Source organism: Mesoplodon mirus, assembly GCF_964341445.2.
Source record: "Mesoplodon mirus genome assembly, chromosome: 20".
NCBI classification, from domain to species: domain Eukaryota; kingdom Metazoa; phylum Chordata; class Mammalia; order Artiodactyla; family Ziphiidae; genus Mesoplodon; species Mesoplodon mirus.
Genome location: NC_138996.1, coordinates 611,035 through 627,781, shown reverse-complemented (window position 1 = coordinate 627,781; position 16,747 = coordinate 611,035). Strand labels below are relative to the sequence as shown.

General features: G+C 41.7%; 1 pseudogene across 1 annotated transcript in view; it reads right to left on the bottom strand.

Annotated features, from left to right (window-relative positions):
• The window catches only part of LOC309795883 (RNA/RNP complex-1-interacting phosphatase-like), a 79,244-nt pseudogene extending 78,382 nt beyond the window's left edge, over positions 1 to 862 (bottom strand). The window contains exon 1 of the transcript in view: positions 719 to 862. The product of the transcript in view is annotated as an RNA/RNP complex-1-interacting phosphatase-like (transcript). The remainder of the gene's footprint in view (positions 1 to 718) is intronic.
• Between the last annotated feature and the right edge of the window lie 15,885 nt (positions 863 to 16,747).

Sequence of the window (16,747 nt, the reverse complement as noted above, 5' to 3'; positions counted from 1 at the left end):
AACAAGAAATATGGACACGAGTTAGGACCTAATTGCAACAGACAGGCAAGTTCAGTATTAGCATGTTGAGGAAGAGTTGACAGATTCAAAAGAAACTCAGGAGATAAACTGAAGCGGGCTTAATGGGCTATGAGATGGAGGAAAGGAAGGTCTTAGGGAATTAAAGGGTTTACTGCACACATGAGCCAAGTCCAAAATCAATCATTTGAACGCACAGAGGTAGATCTCTCAAATGACACCGGTTAGCAAGCAACAGTATGGCCTTTATAATTCCTAGAGACACCACAAATCAACTGTTTCGATGGAAAATCCGGCAGTACCCGTGCGTTTTTTCACTCAACTTAGTTGCAGTTCCACTTACTCACATTTTCTCTGCCAAAACAACACAGCTTGAGGAATAGAAGGGGACTCCATTTTGGTAATTAAGGAGTGTCCACAACACTCACAGTCCCATCTTAAAAAGCAGTCCCTCTGCATTTTACCCGAGGAGAAATGGCCAGAGCCTCCCTTTTAAAACGGTGGGGGCAAATCAGAACATCTCACACTGTCCCTTTCAACCACTGTGAACTCAGCCGCGAGACGACCAATACCCTCTATAGCACAGCGCGGACGGGGCAGCGGCCGGGGGCAACAGTGACAGCAGACAGCACAAGACACGAAGCCCAGGCCCAGGGGCTCTGAGCTCCACCAGCAACGCCCAGGGGCCGAGGCATATTACCTTTCCGGGATGTGCTTTCCGCCCTTCCTCCTGGCCGACCAACGTCCGGAAAAGCCGCGACGCTGACCCCAGTGCACACGGGCATGATGCCACTGGCTCATGTCACCCCCAACATGCCAACCACCCAACGCCAAGAGTGCCAAAGTCGCCAACCCGGCGGCCCTGGTGCCAGCACACGGCCCAGAGCCACAAACGCCCAGGAACAAGCCCACGCGGCTCGCGCGCCTCTTTCTACTGCGCATGCGCCACGGCCCGCCCAGATGACGTCACCACGCCGGCGGACGGAGACGCTTCAGTAGGGAAGAGGACTCTGACGGCTGCAATTCCCTCCTTAGCCGGAGGCTGGTAGCAGACGTTCATTAGTTCGCGTGTGTACCCTTCAGAATTCCACTCGTACGGGACAAGGAAAGTTGTCCCACTCTCCCAGTTTCTTGTGTGGTTCTTTCAGATATTTCCCAGATGCTTACATTCACACTTGTTCTATCTTGTACGTATTTCTACGTAATGGATATCCTGTATTTTATAGAAGAGCAGTATAGTATACACAGTCTACAATGTGTCTTGGATAGTGATGTTCCCAGTCAATTTTTGCATACATCCCTTCTATTCTCTTTAATAGCTGCGTCACATTACATAATTTACATGGCCAGTCCAATATTCATGGACTTTTACTTGTTTTCAGCTTGGGGATATTTTGTTTGCTTTTTGTTTTTGACCTCTGTTACAGATAGGCTGCAATGTGAACCTCTTTATACATGTGTAGAGCTATACATAAATTTCTAGACGTAGAATTTCTGGAATGAAAGAGATGCAAACTTAAAATATTGAAAGATTTTCAATCAATCTAATCTGCCTCATCAACCTTTAAAAATATTCTATCAACTTATACTCCACTCATAGTGAAACATTTATTGGGTTTCCATTATGTGGCTGGTATCATGCTGGAGGTTGGTTGACAGTATGTATTTACGTTTTAGACAATACCACAAAAAGCCTGAGAGAGATAAGAGTGGAGCTCAAGTACAACATTTCCTCACAGTAGCAGGCATAGGGATAAGTACCTGTTAGAAAACCTGTGAGTCCTGCCACAAGTGGAACAGCAAAGAACAGCATGTCCTACAGTACGTCTGAAGGTATAATGGCATACTAAATTCCATTGTTATTTATAATAACAAGTGATTTTTGTTAGTTTTACTTTTTAGTTTTTCATTTCTGGAAGTATCTTACATACACTGTTAGTAATCTTCACAACCATTTGAGGTGGGTAAACTGAGTCAGGAAGCTCAGAATTATTGAATGAATAATTGAATGAATAATGAATGAATGAGTAAAAAGATCACTACCTTTAACGTATGTGGGACAGTCATAGTCTAACCAAGTTTCAATCCACAAGCATTTATTTACAATTCTGAAAACTTCCACATAATTACAAATGGGACGATACTAGTAAAGTACTATTTAAATAAAGAAAAGATACAAGTGAGCACAACGTACACAACGTACAAACTTACAATTAGGCACAGTCGATTTGGTGCTAAGTCATAAAATATTCTTTTGCAATTTATGAAAATTATCCAATAGGCTTGTAATGGCCAAAAAGTACAACTGATAGAAATATCTATAGACATGACAATGTACAAATTGTGACATAAATCTATCAGAAACTAGAAAATCTATGTTGGCCTTATAGTTCCAGCTTGCTAAAAGACACAGGCTTTGGGTGGGTACACAAAACAATCCAGACCTGGCCAGAACAGGGTTTCCAGAAAGTATGGGAAGTAGCAAAGAGTAGGCCTCTCGATGGGAGTGGGTGCAACATGAGATGAAACAATGCCTTAATGGGTATGTAGTATGCTCGCGTGGAAAATATAGGAGCAAGGGATATTTGGAGAATCACACAGCTAAGTACTTGACACTAACAAAATCGACCAGTATCCCATAGGGCCTCAGGTACCATGCAAGGATTTGAGGGATTCCAGTATTTAATTAAATCACAATGTGACAATGGGAAGAATTAAGGAGAGCCTCAGGGGTAGACGAACTGGGGATGTTACACCAAGACATGTCTCAGTTAACCTGATGGTTTCAAAATGCAGGAAGTGGGTATAGGGGACAAGACAGTACCCTAACTCTAAGAATAAAGGTTCAGGTCAGGGTAGGGCCTGATGTTCCTAAGTGTTGAAAGAGAGGTCTTTAGTTTCTTTCCCCTACATGTAAGATTCTTTTAGAGGTTAGGATGAAGCTGAGCCTGCAAGCTAAAGTTAAATGGCTGGAACTAGGGAGAGAAAATAAGTTACATAGGCTAGGAACCAGGAAAAACCTAACTAAGGGTTTGCCTCAATAGAATTGAATGTTGGAACTGAATATTTTAATATGTAAATATTTTACTGATACCAAAATATCTTACCACACTTCCCCCAATCTCACACCACCCACCCTAACCTGCAGTAGCTATGGGTCCCTTACTTTCCTTGGAAATATAGACAAAAGAGACTGATCTGGCTTGCAGGTATTTAGTAAGTTGTTAGCCTCACATCACATACTAGTATCATGTAAGTAGGCCATCTGAAGTAGGAAGCTTAGGGGAAAAGCCCTGAAAAAAACTTAAAAGCTTAAGCCACATCTCTATACTACAACACCTTTCACAATTTCTTCTCAGATAAGCATCATCCCCATCAGTGAAACAACTCATATCTCGTAACAGGAAAAACAGGCCTAAAAATTACACGTGTGTCTTTCGAGGTCCCCTCTACGGGATATCTTCCTGGTACTAGAAAAGTCCCCAGAAAGATCAATCTTTGCACCCCTCCCTGAAAGCTTACCACCAAGGAAAATGACTAGGTCCCTAGATTTCCTCCCTCAAACCACCTAACCTCACATATAAATCAACAGCAATCAGCCCTTACTCACATTATCACCGTCACAAGAGCAGTTAGGGAGAACAGCACTAACCACGGGAACTAAAACAGAGGCAATCCAGGCCAAATTGGGCTGATGGCAGATATCTGCTCCTTACGCTTGGGTGCATAATTCGATTCACCACAGTGTCTTTTTCACAGACCATTTTTACACTTTCTCCACAAAATACAACAGGTCAAGTTCGTTCATGATGCTTCAAGAGAAAAAATCGTCACGAGAAAAACATGCAATATGCCTTACAATGTTGGAGTCCTTAAAAATATGGCAAGGAAATAACCATTTGAAAAAATTTTTAAAAATTAAAAAAATTAAATAACCATTTAAACCATTTAAATAACCATTTAAAAAAATCTGTATTCTACAAACATACCAGTGAATTCTATTAAGAAGGTAATATGACATAAAACAAAATGAGAAATACATGTAAGACTGTTCTCTTTAGTGTTCAGAATTCATGGTAGTTGCTGCACTATCGAGCTACTTATATCTATGACTGCCTGTTCTGGTCATACAAAATGCGGCCAAAGTGTGTCTACCTGTTTCCCACAGAAACCAACAAATCTACATGAATCTCTTTTCTCCTGGGCCCTTTCACCTTATCTGCTCCCAGTTCTCCAGCAATGTCCTCTTCCTTCTCTAATTATTCTCCTCTTCATTTAGCTTGGCCTTGCCCCCAAGCATACAAGACAGAGAATCCTAGAGGTCCAAGAGTCTAGAGTGGCTGTTTGAAAGGGGGAGGAGATTACAGTAACTGCCACACTGTATATACTTCTCTGCAAAGAAAAAGCCACAGTATTCAGAATGTCTCTCACATATAAAAGAGCTGGATGGCAGGATACCAGTGTGGCCCAAGGAAACATAGGTAGCAAATTAAGGGCAAAAGAATTGCAACCAAAGGCTGGAAGAGGAAAGGTCTGCAACCAGCTCTGTCTCCTAGCTCTCTGCTATTTGCTTCCCATGGGCAGAGTCTATTCTGTGAAGCATCAGGCACTGAAAAGAAGGCTCCTGCTGCTGGAAGTTGACAGCAAGTAACATCCATGAGGGTAAGAATGCAAGATCAAGGCTTGTCATAGAAACAATGCCCAAAATGGGAAAAAAAAGAAAGAAAGCAGTAGAGAAATGTAAGTCCAACCTGGCCAAGCCTAGCCCAACCCAAGGAAGGCAGGAGTCAAGGAGAAGAAACTAAAAGAGAAGAGCCTTGGACCACAACATTCCCCACAAGGTACACTCAGCAAACTTCACGCTACTCTTTAACCAAGTTACAAAAAGAGCTTCTGAATCCCTACTTTTGCTCCTTAAAAGCTGCTATAAGTTCACGAATTAGACAGATATGATTTCAGAACAACTGTAATAGTTCAAACTAGATGGCTCTTTCCTTCCTAAGGATATTAATTAAATAACATATATATAGCTCTAAGTATATGATACATAAAATATAATACTCTGTAGAATATAAGTAACTGTTTGTTAATTATATTAATGAACGTCTGTAAGAACCATTGCAATGTTTTCCCTAATGTAAGAGCCAGGGGGAGGTAAATCTGTCTTCTAGGATTTCCTCCCCAGAGCTAAGAAATTTAGGTGGTGTTTTAGCTCTCCTACACCCTCTCCACCCATCCCTACCTTCCTGTTGGGGATCAGACCTCCCCACTGGCTATCTCATATCTTTCAACTGCCTGCTTTCTCACATCATTCTCCTACCAAACCTACTACCACTTGGTAGAGTCTTGGGGTTTCCGTGGAGTTGTCATAAATAAAGTCGGATCATCACAATGGACCAGTGACCAGTGACCAGTGACCAGTATCCAGTGACATTTGTACTGTTCAGCTGCAGCCACTCAGACATCTTCTGGTGTTGTCTCCTCATCCATTCTATCTGCAGGTGATGTTTCCTCTTCTTCTCTGACCATGTCAGGTAAGAAAAGAAACTTCTTAAAGATTTTCGTCAGATTAATTTTGCCCCTAAATTTAGTAGTAGATTCAAACTAGCACGGAATAATGAGGGAAACTATTGAACTACAAGTCTGGAGACCTAATTTCACTTTTGACTGTGGCATTTACTTTCTGTGTGACTTTGGACAAATCATTGACTGTCTCACAATGCCTGATTTTTTCCTTCTCTGTTATGTTAGGATACTACTTTGGTTGATCACTCTGATCCCTTTCTTTTCTAATATTGAGCCTTAAAGGGTACCCATGTAGAAAATGGTATCAGAGACTTCTCAAGAGTGTTTCAACAGAAACATAGAAACGCCAGGTGACATAGAAAACTAGCAATATATAGCAAGATGTTCCATCTCTAATGGTCTCCCTCCACTAATATTTCGACTAGTTGAAAGGAGAAAATAGCGAGAGAGGATGGAGAGTACTGGGCTGTAGGGAGGCCCAGACTCAAACGTAAGGAAGTTTAGGATTGTTTTCATCAGCCCAGACTGATAGGAACCAAGTGATAGGAAAAAATATAAGAATGAAGAGGGAAAGCATAGAGGAGCTCTCAAGTAAAACGTAGTTTGCAATGGAATGTTGATGGGAACCAAAGATTTTAAATTAAAGCAGAAACAGCATAGAGTAAATTCTGCTCAGAGCAGCGCAAAACAAAGTGGATTGTAGCAAATCCTTATTTTAACACACTAAGGAGGAAAGTAAGCCCAGAACAGGGTAGCACCAGGAAAGGCAGATTATCAGAAAAGCCATACTCACTGTTTTTTTTCTTTTATTGCCTCTCTGAATACAGTTGGCACTTGATACTTTTGAATATCAACATTTTAGAAATATGTTTTAGTAATGATGCTTCCTATATGCAAGAAACCAAAGTGGTTATGTAGGGGTCTGCTTTTCAATGTTTTATTCTTCCTAATTTTTAAACTATGTAGACATATTACCAATTACAAATTTTAAATGATATCTTCTAAGTTGAATCAGAAGGACTATTTCCTTTGTGTGATATGTAGGTTCTACGGCAAGGTTGCTTTTCATCTTTACAGTTCTTTCCCTCCTAACACAGAGAGCACATTGATCAACAGCCACCGTTCGTTTTTAGATCTTAGCTACCTAAGAAGGAAAAGAAAAAGTCAAGCCCCACATCTCTAGTTCCACACTGAGGGAATTCCCTGCCGGTCCAGTGGTTAGGACTGAACGATTTCACTGCCAGGGCCACGCGGCGTGGGAAAAAAAATCTGCATTTATCTAAAACAATATTGTGGAGTCCTTTGGATTTTCTTACATTTGAAAATCTTTTTTAATTGGATTCAAGTGATGATGGTTTTTCTAGGTTTTGGGATGTCATCTTCTTGGATGTTGAAGATGATTATAATCTAAGTTCTAGGATAAATACAAAAACCTTCTTGATACTTTTTAAGCTTCCTTTCTGCTTATGATATATTTCTATTCTTTGAAATATATATTTCTACCAGGCTTAATACCTGTGACTTGCTGGGTAAAAATATGAATGAGCACAATAATGAAATTCTTTTACACTTATTATTTGGCTGTCTGCTTTGTACCAGTTTCAATTGAAATACTTGTCTATATATAATTTGCCTACCTATACATTCATATTGATTGAATTTTGTTGCTTGTTATGCATTTTTACTAATATATCTTTAATTCTTTGAAAGGTCTTGATCAATCCAAACGTCCCGACGTGATGAAAGCCAAAGACACCAGAGCCATTCATCTTAAGATGAATCAGGTACAGGAAAAGCCAAGTGTCCTAAAGGTTCCCTCTGATCAACCCAGGAAGAACAAACATAAAGCCTCTGAGCCTATCAGTGGTGCTCCCAAGGCCAAAATCCAGCCAAGGAATCCAGAGTGCCTGTTAGGGAGAGAAGTGGTTCCATGCAATGCTGCAGTCAGTGACAGGGCTCCTGTGAACACGGCCAAGCATTCTAAAGGCAAACCTCAGAAAACTGCATCCAGAAAGATCAGCAATACTAAGCGCCATGGGCAGGAAAAGATCACAAGGGCCAGGGGAAGAAAGAAGGCTGAAGAGAATAAGCAGTCAGGGAACAAAGTCAAGGCAGAAGAGGAGCCAACAATTCCCCAGATGAAGCGGAAGGAACACCAAACTGAGCTTATCCAAGAGAGCTTTAAAAAGCCTCGAACCTCCCTAGGCATGTGCATGCTGGAGTCTGGGAAGGTTTTTCATGCACTGGGGGAGAAGAATGACAAGAAAACTGGGCTCTCTTCCTGTCGGGTCTTGGGAAATTCAAGCAACCCTAAAGACCCCCAGTCACCCCCACCTAGCCAGCCATGGCAGCGTACCCCACGTGAGGGTAAGAGCCCTGAGAAACCTCAAGTCAAAACCCAGAAACCAGACAGCAGTGCTGAAACAGAGTTTCCATCTCCATCCCAGGATCACTTGCCTCCTCGTGGGAAGGTCAAGTTGATACCTCTGCCTTTTTCTGCCTGGGACAAGCCTCAAGCTCGACCTGCTCCTCGGAGGCCACAGTCTCTGGTCTCACATCTGCCTACTGTGGCAGACCGTGCCCAGACTGCCTCTACTAACTCAGCTCAACCTGCTGCAGCCACTTCATCCCAGCCAGCTCCTGCCTCTTTGCCAGGTCCTGCCAAACCAGCTCAGCCAACTGTGACCAACCCAACCCATCCGGGTTGGACCGACCATACCCAGCCTAGTGTCCCTCAGTCTGTTGCTCCTAGGCCTGCATCCTACAAAACTTCATCTGGCGCTTCTCTCCAGCGGGAGCCGGTTCCCCCTGCTGTGACTAAGCGCCACTCCCCACCCAAGCTCCAAACCCCATTTCTACTCCAAGACTTCAGCAAGCAACGAAGACCATGGAGGGAACCCAACGTTTCTGAGCCAGTCATGTCAAAGCCCATCGAACAAGAGCACAGACCAGAGCGGGAGGCCATGAAGAGGCGGGCTCAACAAGAACGTGTGAATGCTGCCAAATACACCTCTTTGGGGAAACTGCAGTTTTTCACTGAGAGGCAAAAAGAAATGGAAATTGCTTACTACTACGGATATTTATAGTAAGAGCTGCTAGGAATGTTGGTGCCGCCTGGGGTACCAGCTGTTCTTCCTTATATAAATAAGATAGGTATAAATTCCTCTATTTATTTTGATATATTTTCAAACAATAAAACTGAATAAGTAAATGTAATAGAATTAATAGATGAGTAATAAACCTTTTGAATTTTGAGATGCTGATAACTCTGGCGTGCTTTAATTTTTTTGGTTTTGTTTTGTTTTTGATGGGGTTGGAATCAAAGTCTGCATGAGAAAGGAAGGACTGAAAGTCGGATGGGAGAATGAAGGAAAGGGGAAGAAAGGGGTAAAAACTGAGGAAAGAGGAAGGAACGTGGCCCAGGGCCAGGAAGGTCAAAAGAGATTCATGGATTTAAGAAAGGAAGCAGGAGTGAGGGTGAAAGGGCAGAAGTGAAAAGCAGGGTCAGAGGTCAGGGTTGAAAGAACAAAATGTGAGTAGAGCTGAAGATGATGGAAGGTGAGTCTAGGTTTACTAGAAGAAATAGAAAAAGTCTCTTGGGGAGGTTGGCCTTAAGTCTCACAACCACCACGGAGGTATTTAAGAAAACAAGAGGTTCAGGACACATGTCTGAAAGGTTTGAGTTGCCTTATGCAGGTGTGATTATAGTGGGGGTATAGAGAAATCTCCCAGAGAAGTGGCTAGGGCTCAGAGTTATCCTAGGGGCAGCTGACGATAGGGGCAGGGCCAAGGGAAGTGCTGCATCAGGAGGGAAACGAATAGGGCCTGGAATGCAAATCACAATATACTCAACACCTAAGCACCAGGGCAGCTAATGCACTATTCAGTTAAGCCTGGCAACGACAGGCAAGGCCAGTATTCCTGTGCCACTTCACTTAGGAGAGGTGCAGCAAAGGGCTGAGGTCACATCGCATGTGGAGGTACAAGGCCTCAATTTGAGGCCCAAATGCCTCTGAAGTCCTCAGTATTTGCAAGTGCCTGCAGGCGTCCAACCTGGCTTTCAGAGCACAGCATGTTGAGGTTACTGGTGGACGAGATCAAACTTCTGGACAGGCCTAAGTATTAACTTGAGGGGCTTCCTCCATCGACCAGGGGGTGTGCCACCTTCTGTAAACATCACCATCAAGTGAAACGCTCGAGAAGAGTCATACAGACGTGCCCACTGTCATGGGTGAGAGCTGTGGGACACGGGCACTGGGCAACGGCTCCAACAGCCACAGGACGCAGGCGCCCAGTGGTTCAGGGGCTCCCTGGGAGGCCTCGTGGGGCTGCTCGGGGGAGTGAGGTTGGCAGATAGTCTCAGGGGTGGGCGTCAAAAGGAATGACGTGGGGAGAAGGGAGAGATGGAGGCAGTGGATAGTGGATAGTGGATAGTGAAAGTGGGAAAACTGGCAATTTTCATTTTCAAAATTATTTTTTGAGATGTCATTCACATGCCATAAAATTCACCTTCGGAGACTGCAAATTCAGTGTCATTTTGTACATTCTCAAGCCTATGCAACCATCACCGTCATCTAACCCATCACGTATTCGTCACTCCAAAAAGAAGCCCCTGTAACCATCAGCTGGCCCTCTTCATCGCCACCTCCTTCAGTCCCTGCAACCATTCATTTCCCTTCTGTCACTATGGTTTGGCCTTTTCTGGACATTTCATGAAATAATACAAATGTGCCCACTGTGTGGGGCTTCTGTCACTTAACATAATGTTTATAGGTTCGTCCATGTTGTAGCATGTGTCAACACTTCATTCATTTTTACGACTGTATAATATTTCACATACACACCACATTTAAAATTTCCATTCTCCCATTGATCGGCATTTCGGTTTTTTACACTAATAATCCCCATTTATTGACAGTTGATTCTGTGCCAGGCAGCACCAGGTTAAGTTACTGACCTTATTTCACAGATAAAGAGGCCTGGAGAGTGTGAAGAGTTTGCCCAAGATTAAGAGCTAGTAACTGGGGGAACTGGGGTTTGAACTCACGACGACCTTCAGAGGTATGAAATTCACATGACAGAACATTAGAAAAGGTACACAGGGGTATTCAATGAAAAGTCACCCTTTTCCCCATGTTCCTCAGCCACACATTTCCCTCCTCAGAGGCATCTGCTTTTGCCATGTTGTGGATCCTTCCAGAGAACTATTTATACCTCAACATGGATGTATCACAATTTATTGACTCATCTGTCCCACGGATTTGATATGTCACTTTCATGGTATAATAGATTCTTATACGTACTTATATTACTCTTTTCAGAGCTGTCCTGACTCCTTTTTGCCTATCCTTTATGCCTTCCATTTCTCTAAAATTCTTTTTATGTTCTATTTGATTTAAAAAACATTTTTCCTTGTCTTGTTTGTTTCTCTTAAGGCACTATCCATTATGTTCATTCACCTGTATTATTTTATTTTATTTATTTCTTTTTGGCAGTGTCGGGTATTAGTTGCAGCACGTGGGCTCTTCGTTGCAGTGCGTGGGCTCTTCCCTGTGACTCGTGGGCAATCTAATTTTGGCATTTGGGTTCCACAGCACGTGGGCTAAGTAGTTGTGGTGTCGGGCTTAGTTGCCCTGCGGCATGTGGGATCTCAGTTCCTCAACCATGGATCGAACCTGCATCTCCTGCATTGGAAGGCTGATTCTTAACCACTGGACAATCAGGGATGTCCCCACTCTTGTATTATTTTAAATTTAGTCGGCTTTTCTAACTTTTTTTCTTTTATTTTGAATTCTGTCCTGAGTTCTATCATCTTACCTCATTCTGGTTTATGCTGTTCGTTCATGTTTTTTTTTTATTATTGTAAAATATACAGAAAACAAAATTTAGTATTTCAACCATTTTTAAGTATACAGTTCAGTAACATTAAAGACATTCACAATGCTGTGCAGCCATCAGCACTATCCAAATTCAAAATAACTATGTCAAGAGCTTCCCTGCTGCTGCAGTGGTTGAGAGTCCACCTGCCGAGGCAAGGGAAACAGGTGCGTTTCCCGGTCCAGGAGGATCCCACATGCCGTAGAGCAGCTAGGCCCGTAAGCCATGGCCACTGAGCCTGCGCGTCCGGAGCCTGTGCTCTGCAACGGGAGAGGCCACAACAGTGAGAGGCCCGTGTAGCGCAAAAAAAAAAATAATAATAATAATTATGTCAAAATATTGAGCAGGACTTCAGAAAGATGGAGGCAGGAGCATAGTTTCTGAATCTCTCCAAACCCTTTCATGGAAGAAGATCAAGTAAAACCAAACACCCATAGGTGGCATTTATCAGCATTTACCATCTCCAGAACTTTTTCACCATTGCAAACAGAGACTCTATAGCCATTAAAAAGTAACTTCCCATTCCCTCCTCGACACACGTTCTTTCATCTTTTCCATTGATTTTTTAACATCTTTTAGCCAACTATGAAATAATAGCTTACAGTTTTGATCTGTTTTTCGGACCTGTTTTTTCCAACTTGATTTTATTGTCTGAAGAGATGCTATTCTGCTCCTTATTCTCTTTTTTTTTTCTTACACTACCTCTGTACGGGACTTGATCCCAATCCTTTTCTTTTATTGATTTTTGAATGAAAAAGGTTTTAAAGCGCTTTGAAAAGGATGTGAGAGGCCAAGAGGAAACATGGTCTTCATGGCTGTTTCATCAATGCTTCACTTATACTCTTGTGAAATAACTGTTTTCCAGGAGGCATAAACCAGTGGGCTTTATCATTGGACAGAGTGCAGAGAAAGGACCCCATGAAAGCTGATCTCCTTAGCAAAAATGATTTAGTTATGATTTCACCCAAGATTGGTCACAACCCAGCCTGGGAAACTCAATGAACCAGAGACGAGGTATAATGCCATCTTTCCTTCTCTCTGCCTCAGCTCTCAAGGGTTGGTCACCTACATGTTATTAGTGATTATTAGTTGGTTTCTGTTCATAATTACTATCAGAAGACACAGCACTTATGGTCCCAATTACACTGCCCAGCTACGCACCATTCTTCTTCGTTTTGGCTTCCCGTCCACCAGCAGGAACCTCATTTATTTTTGTTCTCCCTTCACCACAGCCCAGTAATGTTTGTGAATGACTCTCAGTCTCACCAGAGTCTGTATCTCTCACTCTGCCCCAACACCCCACTGCATCATTCGCTCCCTGAAGTGTACTCTAGAAATTTAGGTAACCTGGATATTTTACCACTGTTCACTATCTCTTATGAAACCGGAAGAAGAGCAGCTTTCTTATGGAACGACAGAGACCTTGTAAAGAGAAAACACCAGTCTGCAGGAGAAAGGGAAGAAGACAATGATGGAAATAGTTTCTGGAAAACTATTTTTACATTAGGTTTTGTTTGTTCCTGGTAAATAAATGGAAATCTTCTAAACATTTAAAGAAAATCTAGGGCTTCCCTGGTGGCGCAGTGCTTGAGAGTCTGCCTGCCGATGCAGGGAACACGGGTTCGGGCCCCGGTCTGGGAGGATCCCACATGCCGCGGCGTGGCTGGACCCGTGAGCCATGGCTGCTGAGCCTGTGTGTCCGGAGACTGTGCTCCACAACGGGAGAGGCCACAACAGTGACAGGCCCACGTACAGCAAAAGAAAAAAAAATCTAAACAACTAAATTCAGTAATACAGGAATATAACATTTTAAAAAATTTTCTTTGGCTGTGCAGCATGTGGGATTGCAGCTCCCCAACTAGGGATTGAACCCACACCTGCTGCATTGGAATGGCAGAGTCTTAACCACTGGAGCACCAGTGAAGCCCTAAGAATATAACTTTTAGAGGAGAAGTTATAAACCCCTTGGTTATATGAACTGCAGATTTTTTTTACTAAGAAGTCATGTATTTTAAATGACTTGGAGCTTTAAAGAAAGGAAAAAAGGAAAGAAGGAAGGAAGGAAGAAAGAAAAAGGGGCTTCCTTGGTTGTGCACTGGATATAATATCAAAAATAAATTAATTAATTAAATAAATTTAAAAAAGAAAAAAATGCTGAAATCCACTGACTAATTATTAAGGCTGTTATATCTATTTCCAGATACATCCCTTTATAAACTTTTACTAAAACGTTATCTTATGTCAGAAGAAATGAATTACAAACTTTTCTTTTTTCCCCAAATTTGAGAAATTCCCATACACTTCTAACTTCAAATTTTATAAAAACGGAAAAGCAGTGAAATGCCTTATACTTACATCCAATTGCAGCATCTGGCCTCATGCCTTCTCTATCAATCAAATATCTACAAAACAACAAAATTCGAGTCATTTGTAAATAAAAAGAAAAGAAAATCAAGTTTTTGCAAAAAAGGTCCTATTTTGCTTTACAAATATATATATAAAAATCCTAAGAAAATATCAGCACATCTAATCAATAATTATTAAAGAATGATATACACCATGACTACAAAAAGGCGTTACTCCAAGGACGCAAGGATAACGCAACTTTAGAAGAGCTATTAATATAATTATTTACAATAAGACAACAATTTAATTAATAAATGAAAGAGAATAAAATACAGGACCAAACTGGCAGATGTTAAAAAGTTATCTGATAACATGCAACAGTCAGTTTGGGTGAAAATGCTCTGTATGCTAAAAACAGGAGACTTAATATGACAGAGTACTCATCAAGAACCAACAAATAACAAAAGGAAAATCAGGGTAAATATGAACATGATATCTACAAAACCCTATCTAACCAACCATCGGAGCCAGAAACTTAGGACTCACCATCACTGATGGCTATTTCTCCCTCGGCCTCATCCTCAACCCACCACCAGTGCTAACAATGAAGCTGCCTACATACCTCTAGAATCTGTGCACAGCTTTCCACCAAAATGACCACCACACCCTGGTCCACGCCACCATTATCCCCAATTTCTACAACAGTCTCCTAACTTGTTTCCTCTCTTCCACTCTTTCTCCCTGCAGTGCATTCTCCTCTCGGTAGCAAAATGATAGGTTGAAAGGGCAGTTGGGTATGTTCCACACACTCACCTTCAACAAAAAAAGTTCAGTTGTTTTCTGTTACTCTTAAAGTCTGAAACCTTAAACATAAGCCTGAACAATTGAGCTCCTACCCCACACTTGTAGCTCCATTATAATCACATGCTCCCCCAACAGCCCCACCTTCCAGGCCAGTTCCTCCAACACAGCATATGCTTTCCTCTTATAGGGTCTTTTGCTATTCCTTATGCTCAGAAATCTCTCCACAACGTCCCTATCTGGTTAATTCCTACTCATCCTTCAGATATCAGCTGAAACATCTGTAAATAAACCTTCTCTAATCTCCATGATGAGATCAAGTCCTCCCTAAAATATGATCTCATGGTACCATGTTCTTCTCCTTGGCACTTGTCAGAGTTGTAATTTTACATGCAGAGTATGATTCTTGAATATCTATTCCCTCTCTGGACTGTTAGAATTCACAAAGCGCAGGTCAAGTCTCTTCACTCACAAAATTTCACAAGTCTTTTTGCTAGCACCCAGCACAGTGCTTAAACATAACACATGCTCAATAAGTATTTCCTGCATGAACAACCATAAACGGGTACAGTGTAGCAACATCCACCAAAAGCATAAGGACATAAACTCTATCATGCAGAAGTTCCATTCTGAATGAAGTAAACTGAGACAAAGCATATATATTGAATAGTGCTCACACAGGAATGTTCATTACTTTCATGTTTTATAATATCAAAAACTTCTGACTTTTATATGTTCATCAGTGAGCAAAGGAACAATGCAGCATTAAAAATAAATAAGTAAACAAATGGGACCTAATGAAACTTAAAAGCTTTTACACAACAAAGGAAAGTGTAAAGAAGATGAAAAGACAACCCTCAGAATGGGAGAAGATATTTGCAAGCGAATCAACAAAGGATTAATCTCCAAAATATATAAATAGGACATGCAGCTCACTATTAAAAAATCAAACAACCCAATCAAAAAATGGGCAGAAGACCTAAATAGACATTTCTCCAAAGAAGACATAGAGACGGCCTCCAAGATGGCCAAGAGGCACATGAAAAGTTGCTCAACAGCACTAATTATTAAGGAAATGCAAATCAAAACTACAATGAGGTATCACCTCACACCGGTTAGAATGGGCATCATCAGAAAATCTACAAAGAACAAATGCTGGAGAGGGTGTGAGGAAAGGGAACCCTCTTGCACTGCTGGTAGGATTGTAAACTGATACAGCCACTACGGAGAACAGTATGGAGGTTCCTTTAAAACTAAAAATAGAATTACCACATGATCCAGCAATCCGGCTACTGGGCATATACCCAGAGAAAACCATAATTCAAAAAGACATATGTACCCCAGTGTTCAAGGCAGCACTATTCACAATAGGTAGGCCATGGAAGCAACCTAAATGCCCATCGACAGATAATAGGATAAAGAAGAAGTGGTACGTATATACAATGGAATATTACTCAGAGATAAAAAAGAACGAAATTGGGTCATTTGTAGAGACGTGGACGGACCTAGAGACTGTCATACAGAGTGAAGTAAGTCAGAAAGAGAAAAACAAATATTGTATATTAATGCATATATGTGGAATCTAGAAAAATGGTACAGAAGAACCGGTTTGCAAGGCAGAAATACAGACACAGATGTAGAGAACTAACGTATGGCCACCAAAGGGGGAAAGTGGGGCAGGGCGGGGTTCGGTGGTGGTGAGATGAATTGGAAGATTGGGATTGACATATATACACTAATATGTAAAAAATAGATAACTGGTAAGAACCTGCTGCATAAAAAATAAATAAATGTTTAAAATGCAAATATAAATTTTAAATAATTAATTAATTAGTTAATTTAAAAAAAAAGAATGAGGTTGGAAGACTGTCAAAACAGCACACGGAACACACACTCAAGCCCTGGAAGATGAGGAAGTGCCTTAAGTCCCCCACTTCGGATGACATCTCCCTGCCTAACAAGTCTCAGTCCAACTGGGCTAGCTTTGCCAAGGGGACAGAGCTGGGTCAGGAGCTGCTGCTGCCATATCTGGATCAAGTTCCAGTTTTGGTCTATCATTCAACACCTAGCCAGGCTCGCCTAGCAACTCAGCTGAGAGGAACCAAATAGGATAGCTCAAAGAATAGGCCTCACACTGCATCAGCCTAAAGGTGTTTATGACCCTGGAAGAAATGGATCA